Source organism: Carcharodon carcharias, chromosome 9 (assembly GCF_017639515.1).
Source record: "Carcharodon carcharias isolate sCarCar2 chromosome 9, sCarCar2.pri, whole genome shotgun sequence".
NCBI lineage: Eukaryota > Metazoa > Chordata > Chondrichthyes > Lamniformes > Lamnidae > Carcharodon > Carcharodon carcharias.
The window spans coordinates 84,117,070-84,133,155 of record NC_054475.1 but is presented as its reverse complement, the minus strand read 5'-3'; positions in this window follow the sequence as shown (position 1 = coordinate 84,133,155).

Genomic DNA, 16,086 nt, shown 5'->3' with positions numbered 1-16,086 from the left:
TGTTGATCCATGCAGTGTGTACCATCTACAAGATACACTGTGGGAATTCACCAAGGCTCCTTAGACAGCACCTTCCAAACCCAGGACCACTACCACTTAGAAGGGCAAGGGCAGCAGATATATGGGAACACCACCTCCTGGAAGTTCCCCTCCTAGCCACTCACCATCCTGACTTGGAAATATATCACCGTTCCTTCACTGTGGCTAGGGCAAGATCCCAGAACTCCCTTCCTAACAGCACTGTGGGTGTTCAGACTGCAGCGGTTCAGGAAGGCAGCTCACTACCACCTTCTCAAGGGCAGTTAGGGATGGGCAATAAATGCTGGCCTAGCTAGTGACACCCACATCCCACGAATTAATTAAAAAAGGAAAGAGCCTACATTTATGTAGTCTCGTCACAGCCCTCAGATGCGACAACCAGGAGATTGGTTTTAAAATGCAATACAATACTTTGTATTGCTGAAAAAATGAAACATGTCAAAGCATTTCATCTTGCACTTATCAGGACATTTGCAAGAGTACCAAATGTAAAGGGAAGGGAACAACAATTAATACTTCATGTGAAGAGAGTGCTGATTGCTTGGCAAGTGGACTCAAAACTTTGTGAATCTTTAGAATTCTCTGCCCCAGAGGGATGTGAATGCTCCATCATTGAAGATATTTAATGCTGAGACAGACAGATTTTTGGTCTCTCGAGGAATGAAGAGATATGGGGGAGCAGACAAGAAAACGGAGTTGAAGCAGAAGTTCAGCGAGGATTTTATTGAATGGTGGAGGAGGCTCAATGGGCCTAATGGTCTACTTCTGCTCCTATTTCTTATGCTGTTATGTTCTTTAGCTGCTTCCCATGTTTAATAAAAAAGTACTGAATGGAAAGAGAGCAGAAATTCTAACTGTGGATAGGCAGAGAGACTTTGGAGACCAAGCACATAAATTCCTAAAAAGCTAGTGGGAAGGTAAAAAAAATTAAAAGGTTAATGGAATGTTTACCTTTCAGGAATGCAAAGGGACAGGGTTTATAGTACAGTTATATAAAGTTAGACCTTGGATGCAGCGCAACACAGAATCACAAGAATAATACCAGAGCTAAAAGAGTTAAATAATGAGAACATGTTGAATTGACTAGTCTCAGTTCCATCAATATTGAGAACTAAGGGTGATCTAGTTGAGGTGTTTAAGGTGATTAATTAAGTTGATGGCTCAATAGATCTGCTGGGGGAATACAGAACATGGAAGCATCATCTTAAAACTGGAGCCAGAGCATTCAGAGATGATGTCAGGAATCTCCTCATCACACAAAGCACTCTCTTCCCCAAAGACTGGAGGTCAATTGAAAATTTCAATTTCAATTGAGATTGATAGATTGGGGGCATTAAGGGCTACAGAACCAAAATGGGGGAGTGGAGTTAAGTCATAGATGATCCATTATCTAATTGAATGGTGGAACTGACTTGATGAGCTGAATGGTCTCTTCCAGTCCATAATTTTAAAACAGCAAATATATAGCACAAAGCATTTGTGGGTTTTTTTCCAGGCACATTTTTGCTGTTTTTAAATTCATTCTTGGGATGTGGTTGTTGCTGGCAAAGCCAACATTTACCAGCCAAGCTTAGTTGGCCTGAGAGTTTGATGGTAGACCCTCCTCCTTCAATCATTATAACAGTTTGACACTACCTAATGACTTGTTACACCTCTTCAGAGGACAGTTAAGAGTGAATAATGTTGGAATGAGACTGGAGTAACAGACTGGGTTGACAGAGGAAGGGTAGTATGTGTCTTTCCCTAAGCAGACATCTTAAACAAGTTGTTTCTTTTAATCAACAACTAGACAGCATCTTTTGTCACTTTTATTGGTACCAGATTTTTATTGCAGGATTTTGTAAATTACTATGGTGGGATTTAAACTCACATTCCTTTAGATTACTAGTCTAGCAACACAACAACTCTGCTGCACTGTCCCTGAGCTTTCTTGATCATTTTTCTTGTATCTGTACAGGATTCTGGAGAGGATGCAGCAATGTAAATTCAATGCAAATTGATTGCAATGGTCTTTATACACAGATTTCCTTCAATTATACCCGATTCAGATCAGTTGTCAATTAACCACATTAAAAACCTGGTGCTGCAATGATTCATGTACAAAGGGAATGTTCCCAGAGGATCCTGCAGCCACAATTTCACCACCAGCAGCCTAATTTCCTCTTTAGTTTCTGACCTCAGCCAACAGTGGGCTCTACTTTCACCTGGTGAATGAGGCATCAGTGAATTTGAGAAGCTCAGCTCTTGGCTTCCACTCCTATTGCTCCCAGACAGCACTGAAGGAGAAAATTAGGGTCCACACTTTGGCTGGGATTGTCCTCTTTATGATTTCTAGAAGGAGCACATATCAGGAAATTGTACACCCTCCAACAACACCCCCATTCCCATTGCAATTTAATAACTGTGATTTTAATAGATGAAATATTGCAGGGGTCAGGCTCGACAATCTCCCACTACAAGTTCCGAGATCTCTGTGTTCCTCCAATTCTGGCCTCTTACACATCCCTTTCACTTCAGCATTCCTTTTGCCCATCATTGACTGCTGTGCCTTCAGCTGTTTAGATCTTAAACTTTGGAATTCACTCTCTAAACCTCACCATCTCTCACTTCTTATTCAATTAGCTCCTTAAACCTACCTTTTTGATCAAGCTTTTGGTCACCTGATCGAATGCCTCTTTGGCTTGATTTCAAATGTTCTTTGTCTGATTACACACATGAAGTGTCTTGAGACATTTTACTACCTTAAAGGTGCTATATAAATGCAAAACTAATTAATCTACTATTTCAGCAGCCACTTCTTTTAAGACCGCAGGATGAAGTCCATCAGACCTGGGGCCTTGTCAAGTGTATCTATCCTACCTAACATGCTGTCCCCCTCCTACCACTACATTCCTATTCCCCCCCCTATTTGAATGGCTTCCTGTACCATGGTGCCATGCTCAGTTTGCACATCTACCCTGCAGCTCCCACACTTGTCCATATGGCTGAGAGAACCTCAAACCTGTTGGACAATTGCAAGGGCTGTGACTCCTTCACTTCTATCTTTTGGGTCCCCTTACCTGCCTCTCTCACAGTCACACCCTCCTGTCCCTGCCCACTGACCACATCGGAAGACACTATTCTAAGGTGTGTGACTGCCTCCTGGAATGAAGTGTCCAGGAAACTTGCCCTCCTTCCAATACGTCACAGTGTCTACAGCTCAGCCTCCAGCTCAATGACTCTGACCCAAAACTCCTTGAGCCACAGACACTGCAGATGTGTTTACCTAGGATCACAATGTCATCCACGAGTACCACATTCTATAGCTGCAACACATCACTGCCCTGCCATCTTTATTATGTGTTAATTAATTTATTATTTGTTTAATTAATTTATAATTGATAAATCCTACTATTCCCAACAAGGTTTACTATTCCTAGCAACCCTTACCATGACAAATGAAATTTTACAATTACTAATAAATTACGTGAGTTTTCAAAGATCTCTCTCCTCGGGTATCATGTCCAAAAAGGGTGTTGGCAACCATGGACCTCCAGATTAAACTAGCTCTGGAGGTGTGGATCATCTTCATTGGTGGTACATTCATCCAGTTTGTGAGGCTCTTTAAAAAGATTCTTTTACATCTAACTCAGTCTCTTTTACTATCAATCCTTCCAATCAGCATCAAACTTTCTAAATCATGATTTCTTATTATGTGCCCAGGAAATTCCAACTGCCTCTTCCGAAGAGCAGCAAAGTTATATTGGTCTCAGATTTCAAAGATAAATGAGCAATGTACTCACTAAACAATCACTTAACTGTTTCCCTATGACATCACACTATGATTTTATTTCAGAAAGTTGCCGGTCCAAAGATTGGCCCGAACCGGGTCTCTCCCTCCCGCCGGGCCTCTCCCTCCCACAGGGCCTCACCCTCCCACCCGGTCTCTCCCTCCCACAGGGTCTCTCCCTCCCGCCGGGCCTCTCCCTCCCGCCGGGCCTCTCCCTCCCACCCGGTCTCTCCCTCCCACAGGGTCTCTCCCTCCCACCGGTCCTCTCCCTCCCACTGGGTCTCTCCCTCCCGCCGGGCCTCTCCCTCCCACAGGGCCTCACCCTCCCACCCGGTCTCTCCCTCCCACAGGGTCTCTCCCTCCCGCCGGGCCTCTCCCTCCCACCCGGTCTCTCCCTCCCACAGGGTCTCTCCCTCCCACCCGGTCTCTCCCTCCCACAGGGTCTCTCCCTCCCGCCGGGCCTCTCCCTCCCGCCGGGCCTCTCCCTCCCACCCGGTCTCTCCCTCCCGCCGGGCCTCTCCCTCCCACCCGGTCTCTCCCTCCCACAGGGTCTCTCCCTCCCACCCGGTCTCTCCCTCCCACAGGGTCTCTCCCTCCCGCCGGGCCTCTCCCTCCCGCCGGGCCTCTCCCTCCCACCCGGTCTCTCCCTCCCACAGGGTCTCTCCCTCCCACCGGTCCTCTCCCTCCCACTGGGTCTCTCCCTCCCGCCGGGCCTCTCCCTCCCACAGGGCCTCACCCTCCCACCCGGTCTCTCCCTCCCACAGGGTCTCTCCCTCCCGCCGGGCCTCTCCCTCCCACAGGGCCTCACCCTCCCACCCGGTCTCTCCCTCCCACAGGGTCTCTCCCTCCCACAGGGCCTCACCCTCCCACCCGGTCTCTCCCTCCCACAGGGCCTCACCCTCCCACCCGGTCTCTCCCTCCTACAGGGTCTCTCCCTCCCACAGGGCCTCACCCTCCCACCCGGTCTCTCCCTCCCACAGGGTCTCTCCCTCCCGCCGGGCCTCTCCCTCCCACAGGGTCTCTCCCTCCCGCCGGGCCTCTCCCTCCCACAGGGTCTCTCCCTCCCGCCGGGCCTCTCCCTCCCACAGGGTCTCTCCCTCCCGCCGGGCCTCTCCCTCCCACAGGGCCTCACCCTCCCACCCGGTCTCTCCCTCCCACAGGGTCTCTCCCTCCCGCCGGGCCTCTCCCTCCCACCCGGTCTCTCCCTCCCACAGGGTCTCTCCCTCCCACAGGGTCTCTCCCTCCCGCCGGGCCTCTCCCTCCCACCCGGTCTCTCCCTCCCACCCGGTCTCTCCCTCCCACAGGGTCTCTCCCTCCCGCCGGGCCTCTCCCTCCCACTGGGTCTCTCCCTCCCGCCGGGCCTCTCCCTCTCACCCGGTCTCTCCCTCCCACAGGGTCTCTCCCTCCCGCCGGGCCTCTCCCTCCCACCCGGTCTCTCCCTCCCACAGGGTCTCTCCCTCCCGCCGGGCCTCTCCCTCCCACAGGGTCTCTCCCTCCCGCCGGGCCTCTCCCTCCCACACGGTCTCTCCCTCCCGCCGGGCCTCTCCCTCCCACAGGGCCTCACCCTCCCACCCGGTCTCTCCCTCCCACAGGGTCTCTCCCTCCCGCCGGGCCTCTCCCTCCCACAGGGCCTCACCCTCCCACCCGGTCTCTCCCTCCCACAGGGTCTCTCCCTCCCGCCGGGCCTCTCCCTCCCACCCGGTCTCTCCCTCCCACTGGGTCTCTCCCTCCCACCTGGTCTCTCCCTCCCACAGGGTCTCTCCCTCCCACCGGGCCTCTCCCTCCCGCCGGGCCTCTCCCTCCCACAGGGTCTCTCCCTCCCACAGGGTCTCTCCCTCCCGCCGGGCCTCTCCCTCCCACCCGGTCTCTCCCTCCCACAGGGTCTCTCCCTCCCACCGGTCCTCTCCCTCCCACTGGGTCTCTCCCTCCCACCGGGCATCTCCCTCCCACAGGGTCTCTCCCTCACGCCGGGCCTCTCCCTCCCGCCGGGCCTCTCCCTCCCACCGGGCCTCTCCCTCCCACCGGGCCTCTCCCTCCCACCCGGTCTCTCCCTCCCACAGGGTCTCTCCCTCCCACAGAGTCTCTCCCTCCCACCGGGCCTCTCCCTCCCACCGGGCCTCTCCCTCCCACTGGGTCTCTCCCTCACGCCGGGCCTCTCCCTCCCACAGGGTCTCTCCCTCCCACAGGGTCTCTCCTCCCACAGAGTCTCTCCCTCCCGCCAGGCCTCTCCCTCCCACCGGGCCTCTCCCTCCCACAGGGTCTCTCCCTCCTGCCGGGCCTCTCCATCCCGCCGGGTCTTTCCCTCCCGCCGGGTCTTTCCCTCCCGCAGGATCTCTCCCTTCCGCCGGGTCTCTCCCTCCCACCGGGCCTCTCCCGCCCGCTAGGCCTCTCCCTCCTGCCAGGTCTCTCCCTCACGCCGGGTCTCTCCTTCCCACTGGGTTTCTCCTCCCGCTGGACCTCTCCCTCCCGCTGGGTCTCTCCCTCCCGCCAGGTTTCTCCCTCCCGCTGGGCCTCTCCCTCCCGCCGGGCCTCTCCCTCCCGCCAGGTTCTCCCCCCCACTGGGCCTCTCCCTCCTGCCAGGTTTCTCCCTCCTGCTGGGCCTCTCCCTCCCACCGGGTCTCTCCCTCCCGCCAGGTCTCTCCCTCCTGCCAGGCTTCTCCAACCCACAGGGTCTCTCCCTCACGCTGGGCCTCTCCCTCCTGCCAGGTCTCTCCCTCCTGCCTGGCCTCTCCCTCCCACTGGGCCTCTCCCTCCCGCCTGGCCTCTCCCTCCCACAGGGTCTCTCCCTCCTGCCGGGCCTCTCCCTCCCGCCTGGCCTCTCCCTCCCACAGGGTCTCTCCCTCCTGCTGGGCCTCTCCCTCCCGCCTGGCCTCTCCCTCCCACAGGGTCTCTCCCTCCCGCCTGGCCTCTCCCTCTTGCCGGGTCTTTCCCTCTCACCTGGCCTCTCCCTCTTGCCGGGTCTCTCCCTCTCACCTGGCCTCTCCCTCCCGCCGGGTCTTTCCCTCTTGCCTGGCCTCTCCCTTTCACCGGGTCTCTCCATCATGCACCTCTTTTTGAACTGTCACCAATTTGGGTGTTTGGGATGCCTTTTTAAAGACATCCTCACTGAAGCCAGTTCTTCCATGATCCGCCTGCCAAAAAATCAGCTTCTGAAACAGATCCATTTTTCACAACCTAACAACGGCACCCAATCTCAAGGAGGACAGAGAAAACATTTTAAGGACATTCTGAAAACCCCAGTGAAAAGGGGATAAATTGACATTGGTGCATGGGAGGAACTTGTTGCTAACCATACCAGGTGGCAGCGCCTTATCCGACAAGCCACAAGGCAGTCGCAGCCAGCTTGCTGCAGAGAAACAAGGAAAGCGGAAAGAGAGAGAAAGCAGAGCTCTGGCTCGAGAACCCCCACTTCTTCGGGGCAACTCTCTGCCCATAGGCCCATGGCTGCAGGAGTGGCCTGCTGAGTCACCTGAGCAACAAAAAGAAATTAAGCCTGGCAGACGTCACCCTCATTTCAAAGGACTGACAATGGCAATGACGACATTAATGACTTTGGTGAGGAAACCAAGTGTAATGTATTCCTGACAATATAAATCTAGATGGCAAAGTGAGCTGTGAGAAGGACATAACAAGGCTATAAAGAGATATAGACCAGTTAAATGATTGGAAAAGAAGGTGGCAGGTGGAGTATAATGTGGGGAGGTGTGAGGTTATTCACTTTAGCAGTTTTTAAAAGGTAAGCCCACTTGATTGGTTCCACATCCACAAACATTCACTCTCTCCACCACCTACGCACAGCAGCAGCTGTGTGTAATATCTTTAAGATGCACTGCAGGAATTCACCGAGGCTCCTTTGACAGCACCTTCCAAACCCATGACCACTACCATCTAGAAGAACAAGGGCAGCAGATGGATGGGAACACCATCACCTGGAAGTTCCCCTCCAAGTCATTCACCATCCCGACTTGGAAATATATCGCCGTTCCTTCACTGTCACTGGGTCAAAATCCTGGAACTCCTTCCCTAACAGCACTGTGGGTATACCTACACTAAATGGGCTGCAACGATTCAAGAAGGCTGCTCACCACCACCTTCTCAAGGACAACTAGGGATGAGCAATAAATGCTGGCCTAGCCAGTGATGCCCACATCCCATGAATGAATTAAAGAAAAACTAGTAAATGTTGGGATTCAGAGCATTTTGGTGTCCTTGTATACATATGACAGAATGTTAACATGCAGATACACCAAGAAATTTGGAAGCAAAATGCTATGTTAGACTTTAATGCAAGGAGATTCTAGAATACAACTAAGGAGGTCTTGCTACAATTGTATAGGATTTAGGTGAGACCTGGAAAACTGTGTACAGATTGTCTCTCCTTACCTAAGGAAGGCTATACTTGACTTAGAGCTGGTGCGACCAAAGTTCACTAGGTTGATTCCTGTGACCAGAAGTCTGTCCTACGAGGCCACATTGAGTTTAATAGGCCTATATTCTCTTGGAGTTTAGGAAAATTAACAGCATATAAAATTCTCAGAGTCTTGACAGGGTAGATGCTGAAAGGTTGATTCCCCTGACTGCAGAGTCTCAAACATCAGGATAAGGAGTTAAGCATTTAGGGTTCAGATGACAAAAATTTCTCCACTCAGTTAGCTTCTCTATCCCAGAGAGCTGTGGATGCTCAGTTGATGAGCATGTTTAAGACTGAGATTCATAGGTATTTGGTTGCTAAGGGAATCAAGGGATATGGGGATCCAGCAAGGAAGTGAAGTTGGTGTAACATTTTATCTAGTATCTTACTAAAGGTAGGAGCAAGTTCAATGGACCATTTAGTCTTTTCTTGCTCCTATTTGTTATTTTCTTATTTGCTTATCGACAGTGCCCCAGAATACTGTAGGCCTTCTTGACTCAAGAACTGCTTAACAAAGTTGTCTGTACACTTGGTTCCCACCTTCCATCACTAGGCATGTAATCATAAATACATCTCAACCACAAAGTGACTTTCTGCAACTTACAAAGGTTAATTGACAGAAGAGTGAGAGTAGCTTCCTTCAGAAAAAGTTATGCCTCTTCATTATCTGGTGCCGTATCTGACTCAAAAGATGATGTTTGTAGTTGTTGGAAGCCAGTCATCTCAGCCCCAGGACATCGCAGCAGAGAAGTACTTCCACCCAATTATCAACTGCATCATCAATGATCTTTCCTCCAGCATTAAAGTCATGAGCAACACTGTTTGGTGATGACTCCACAGTGTTCAGTTCCATTCATGATTCCTGCAATAAAGGTGTCCAATCTGGCCTGTAACAAAACCTGGATAACATGCAAGCTGAGTCTGGCACGTGACAGGCAACAGTGATGCCACAAAAGTGCAAGGTAATGACCAGCTCCAACAAAAGAATGCCCAATCATCTCCCAGTGGCCTTCAATGGTAATTCCTTCACCCATCAACAACTTAGAGGTTACCATTGGCAAGATGCTTAATTGGCCAGGTCACATCAACGAGGGATGAGCTACAAATTCAGAATAGAGACAGGGTCCTCTGTGGTGAATGGGTAATCTCTTGAGTCCTTAAAACTTCCCACCAGCTAAAAGACCCAAGTCATACCAAGGAAAACTCATCCATTGTCTAGCTGGGGTAGCACAATAACTCTCAAGTAGCTCAACACCATCCATGATATAGCTTGATGGATGCTCATGCTGCTGGACTCAAACTTCTCCTTCACATACTATGGCTGCAGAATGTACAACCTACAGGATGCATTGCATGAAGTTCAGCACCTTCCTCTAATGCCAAGATGGGAATGAGTACCTATACCATGGGCAGATCTTGACTTCGAGTTCCCTTCCAATTCACATACCATCCAGACCATTCCTTCATCATCACTGCATCAAGAATATGGAATTCTCTACCCAACACTGCTGTGGGAGCAGTTCAAAGGGAAAACTAGGCACCAGCTTCTTAAAACAACTAGGAATAGAGGAGAAGAGCACAGATTTGATTGGAGATAGCAGTAGCAAAGGAGGACAAATGAGAGAGAGAGAGAACAAGCAAGCCTGATTAGAGACAGCAGCAGCGCAGCAGCAGCAAACCAGCAGTGTGCTCGAGTTTGGAAAAGTGAAATCAAATAAATCAAAAAGTGATGTGACAGGAAGACCATGAGCTGATTGGTTGGTCAATATTAAACCTTGGTTTCCCTTTCTCCAAAGATAGGGAGTTAGTAAAATGAACATTTCTTTAATTCATTCATGGGATGTGGGCTTCGCTGGTTGGGCTAACATTTATTGCCCATCCCTAGTTGCCCTGAGCTGTCTTCTTGAACCGCTGCAGTCCATGTGGTGTAGGTACATGTGCTGTTAGGGAAGGAGTTCCAGGATTTTGACCCAGTGACAGTGAAGGAACAGTGATATATTTCCAAGTCAGGATGATGAATGACTTGGAGGGGAACTTCCAGGTGGTGGTGTTCCCATCTATTTGCTGCTCTTGTCCTTCTAGATGGTAGTGGTCATGGGTTTGGAAGGTGCTGTCGAAAGAGCCTCGGTGAATTCCTGCATTGCATCTTGTAGATGGTACACACTGATGCTACTGTGCATCAGTGGTGGAGGGAGTGAATGTTTGTGAATGTGGTGCCAATCAAGCGGGCTGATTTGTCCTGGACAGTGTCAAACTTCTTGAGTGTTGTGGGAGCTGCACTCATCCAGGCAAGTGGGGAAGCGTTGTGAGTTGAGTTTGCCATTGTCATTTCCGATGCCTAGGTCAATGCTGCGATGTTCCATCCAGTTTCATTCCCTTTTTGTGTCTTTGTAGCAGTTTGATGCAACTGAGTGGCTTGCTCGGCCATTTCAGAGGGCATTTAAGAGTCAACCACATTGCTGTGGGTCTGGAGATAAGGACAGCAGGTTTCCTTCCCTAAAGGACCATCGCCTCCGCTATTCCTCTTTCAGTTTTCTTCATGCCTCTCTGTGCAGCTAAGCCAGCCATTGTGCCACAAATTTTGGCTCTGACTGCACTCCCCAGATGAGTCATTACTTTCATCAGCATTCAGAATTGGACACAGGCTGGAGAGTGAGATGCACTACATGCCTGTTTTTTCTTCACTGTCCAATGGTTACTCATTGCTTCTCTCCTTGCATACTAAGCTGTCAGGTGACCACATCTATAAATGTGCTATCCACAAAGCTCACAACCTCACAGATGCCCTGCAGTGATGTCAGCTGCTGCTCAAGCTCTGAAACCTGGAGTTTAAGCAGCTGCAGCTGACAACATTTCCTGCACATATGGTTATTTAGGACGCAGGAAGCATCCTAGAGTTCCCACATGACATAAACTGTGTAGTCGAGAGGTTAGAGGTGCCTTGCCATTCCTCTCTTAGATAATAGAACTTAATATTTAAAAAAAGAAAGAATCACCATCTACACACTTGCCTTCTGCCAATGTACTTAAATATAGTGAAGCTCATTGAAATGTTTTACTTAATCCTTATTATCTAAAAAATAATGAAAAGTTTAATTTCCCTAAAACTCTCCACTGGTTGGAGTCATACTTAGCACAAAGGAAGGTGGTTGTGGTTGTTGGAGGTCAGTCATCTCAGCTCCAAGGCCTCACTGCAGATGTTCCTCAGGGCCAACGGCCCAGTCATCTCCAGCTGCTTCATCAAAGACCTTCCTTCCATCATAAGGTCAGAAGTGGGAATGTTCGCTGATAATTGCACAATGTTCAGCATCATTCATAACTCCTCAAATACTGAAGCATTCCATGTCCAAATGCAGCAATATCCTGGCTTGGGCTGACAATTGGCAAATGACATTCGTGGCACACAAGTGTCAGGCAATGACCATCTCCAACAAGAGATAATCCAACCGTCGCCCCTTGATGTTCAATGCTATTATCTTCACTGAATCCCCACTATCAGTATCCTGGGGGTTACCATTGACCAGAAACTGAACTGAACTGCAGCTACAAGAGCAGGTCAGAGGCTAGGAATCATGTGACAAGTAACTAACCTCCTGACTCCCCAAAGCCTTTCCACCATTCACAAGGCACAAGTCAGGAGTGTGACGGAATACTCCCCACTTGCCTGGACAAATGCAGCTCCCACAACAATCAAGAAGCTTGACACCATCCAGACAAAGTGGCCCGCTTGATTGGCACATCCACAAACATTCACTCCCTCCACCACCCTCGCACAGTGGCAGCAGTGTGTATCATCTGCAAGGTGGACCACAGGAATTCGCCAAGGCTCCTTAGGCAGGGCCTTCCAAACCCAAGAACACTACCATCTAGAAGGACAAGGGCAGCAGTTAGATGGGAATACCATCACCTGGGAGTTCCCATCCAGGCCACTCACCGTCCTGCCTTGGAAATATATCACCATTCCTTCACTGTCGCTGGGTCAAAATCCTGGAACGCCCTCCCTAACAGCACTGTGGGTGTACCGACACCACATGGACTGCAGCGGTTCAAGAAGGCAGCTCACCATCACCACCTTCTCAAAGGCAACTAGGGATGGCAATAAATACTGGCCCAGTCAGTGAAGCCCACATCCTGTAAATGAATACAAAAGAATAGTGATGGGAGATTCGATAGTTAGGGAAACAGACAGGCGTCTCTGTGGCCACAAATGTGAATCCATGATGGCATGTTGACTTGCTTGGTGCCAAGGTCAAGGATGGCACTGAACAGATGCAATGCACCCTGAGGGAGAGGGTGAACAGCCAGTGGTTGTGGTCCACATCAGTACCAATGACATATGCAGAAAAAGGGATGTGACCCTGCAGTTAGACTTCAGGGACCTAGGCAGGAGATTATATAGCAGGACCTCAAAAGTATTAATCTCCAGATTACTCCCAATACAACGTGTAAGTGAGTATCGGAAAAGGAAGATAAAGCAGATGAATGCGTGGCTGGAAAGATGATGCAGGAGGGAGGGCTTTACATTACTGAGACACTGGAATCAGCTCTCGGGGAGGTGGGATCTGTTAAGGCCAGACAGGTTGCACCTAAACAGAGCCAGAACTGAGTTCCTTGGAGGGTGAATTGCTAATGCCATTGGGGAGGGTTTAAACTATCTTGGCAGGGGTGTGGGTACTAGGAGGTAATACCAGAGAGGAATACCAATGTGCACAGAATACTGGAGAGATAGATAACACCAGAGTACCAAATAGTAAGTTAACAGATAAGTTCAGTATAAGGGGAATACTAATAAAATCTAAATCAGGGTTACTGTGCATGTATGTGAATGCACGGAGTGTGGTAAATACGATTGAATGAGATTGGTGATTTGCAGGTGCAGATAGCCAAATGGGAAAATTATGTTGTGGCTATGACAGAGACCTGGCTCAAAGAAGGGCAGGCCTGGGAATTAAATATTCCTGCATACAAAGAATTCATGAAAGGTAGGGAAGGAAGGAAAGGTGGAGGGGTAGCAGTATTGATCAAGGAGAACATTGCAATGCTGGAGAAATAGGATGCCCCAGAAGGTTCAAGAACAAAATCTATCTGGCTAGAGCTAAGAAACAAAAAAGGTGCAATTATATTGCTCGCTGTGGTCTATAGGCCACATAGTGGGAACGATGTAGAGGAACAAATTTTCTAGGAAATTACAGACAAGGGCAAGAATTATAGATTAATTATAATAGGGGACTTTAAATATCCAAATATAAACTGGGATAGTAGTAGTGTAAATGACAGACAGGGGGAAGAGTTCCTAGAGTGTGTTCAGGAGAATTTTCTACAATAGCATGTTTCCACTCCAATGAGAAAGGAGGCATTGCTAGACCTGGTTCTTGGGAATGAGTGGATGAAGTATCAGTAGAAGAATACTTAGGGGACAGTGATCATTGTATCATAAGCCGAAGATTGGCTATGGAAAAAGACAAAGAACAATTTAGAGTAAGAACAATTAACTGGGTAATAGCCAACAGCAATGGGCTAAGAATGATTTGGACACAGATAAAGTGGAATCAAAGGTTGGCAGGTAAGACTGTAACTGAATAATACATTAAAGAAGAGTTAGTTCAGGCATAGTCAAGGTATAATCCCATGAATGGAAAAGAGAGCATACAAATCCAGAGTTCACTGGATGGCAAAAGAAATATAAACTAAGGTGAAAAAGTGTGCTTTTGAGAGATGCCAGATGCAGAATACAACAGAGAACCAGGCTGAATATAACAAGTGCAGAGGGGAATTGAAAAAGCAAATAAGAGAAGCAAAGAGGGAGTATGATAAGAGACTGGCAGCAAACATAAAAGGAAATCCCAAAGTCTTTTAAAGGCATATAAACAGTAGAATGATAGTCAAAGTAGGAGTAGGGCCGATTATGGACCAAAAAGGGGGACAGATCATGGGTGATTTTATGTTCATTTATGTTTACTTTATCTATACTCGTCTGGGAATGAAGATCAGAGGAGCCTATGTAAATAGTTTGGAATTTTCAAAATTAGATAAATTTTGCTTTTGTTGTCATGGCCTGAATATGCTTCACCTTTTTGTTTTATTGGTGCAGGGTACGCCAATATGTAATGCTGGACGGAAGTGGCTCTGAACTTTATTGCACAGGCATTGAGTGTTCTTTGTGTTCAAATGAATGGATCATTTCAGAGATCCAGGGTGAAGGTGGCAGCCCTGGCATACGGTTGAAGCTGATGTTTGGCAACCTAGCTAAAGGAGCGTTGGATCAAGGTGTCCCTGCTGTTTCTGCCTCCCTGGAGGTTACCAAGGTCTGCCTCCACAACCTCAGCGTTCTCCTCACCCTGCTCCTCTTCTGACTCACTACTGGGTTCATCATCTCGCCTCCTCCCGCCTCATTCAGATCTGCATACATAGCTATGCCTGCTATAGAAAGAAACAACAAGCACCTTTCACAACTACAGGTTCCCCAAAGTACTTTACAACCAATCAAGTGCTTTTGAACTGGAGTCACTGTTCTTATGTAGGTGAAATGACTTCCAATTGGTGTACAGCAAACTCCCACAAACAGCAATTAGTTAAAGATCAGAGAGGTTGTTTTAGTGATGTTGGTTGATGATAAATATTTGCCAAGATGTTTGGGAGGACTCCGCAGCACTTCTTCAATAAGTCTGGGGACCCTTTACATCTATCTAAGAGGGGACACATGGCCTCCGTTTAACAGCTCATCCAAAAACATGGCACGTTCCTCACTGCTGCACTGAAGTGTCAGCCTAGGTTTTGTGCTCAAGTGTCTACAGTGGGATTTGAACGCACAACCTTCAAGTTCAGAAATGAGTGTGCTGCTACTGAGTCGCAGCTAAGACCTGAATAGGACCTACTCCAGCCACCAAGCAAAGCCCCTGAAATCCAGGATGGGTTGAAAGGCCAAGGAGCTCCAGCCCCAGAGATGTCCACAGTCTTCTTCCTGACTTTCTCATCCAGGAGTCAATGTTTCACAGATGCTGAACCCAATAACCTTGACCCTTCATTCCCAATGCCAAGAGACAAAATCGCTGAATTGTTATGGTGCAGAAGGAGGCCATTCAGCCCATCGTGTCTGCACCAGCTCCCTGGATGAGGATTTTGGCTTCATGCCATTCTCCTGCCTTTTCCCTGTACTCTTGCACATTGTTTCTATTCAAACAATAATCTAATGCCTTCTTGAATGTCTCAACTGAAATTGCCTCCAACACACTTCCAGGCAGTGCGTTCCAGACCCAAACCAATCACTGTGTGGAAAAGTTTTTCCTCACATCACATTTGCTTCTTTTGCCAATCACTTTAAATCTGTGGCTTCTCATTCTCGATCCTTTTACGAGCAGGAACAGTTTCTTCCAATCTACTCTGTCCAGACCCTTTATGATTTTGAACCCCTTTATCAAATCTCCTCTTGGACTTCTCCTCTCCAAGGAGAACAGCCCCAGCCTCTCCAATCTATCCTCATAGCTGAAGTTTCTCATCCCTGGAGCCATTCTTGTAAAACTCTTCTGCATTATCTCCAATGCGTTCACATCTTTTAATAGTGTGGCACCCAAAAGTGTACACAATACTCCAGCTGAGGTCTAACTACTGTCCTATGCAAGTTCAGTATAACCTCCCTGCTCTTGTACTCTATGCCCCTATTAACAAAGCCCAGGATACTGTATGCTTATTAACTGCTCTCTCCACCTGTCCTACCAGCTTAAATGATCTATGCACATATAAACCCAGGACCCTCTGCTCCTGCACCCCCTTTAGAGATGTACACCTTATTTTATATTGCCTTTCCAGGTTCTTCCTACCATAATCAATCACTTCACACTTCTCTGCATTGAACTTCATCTGCCACCTA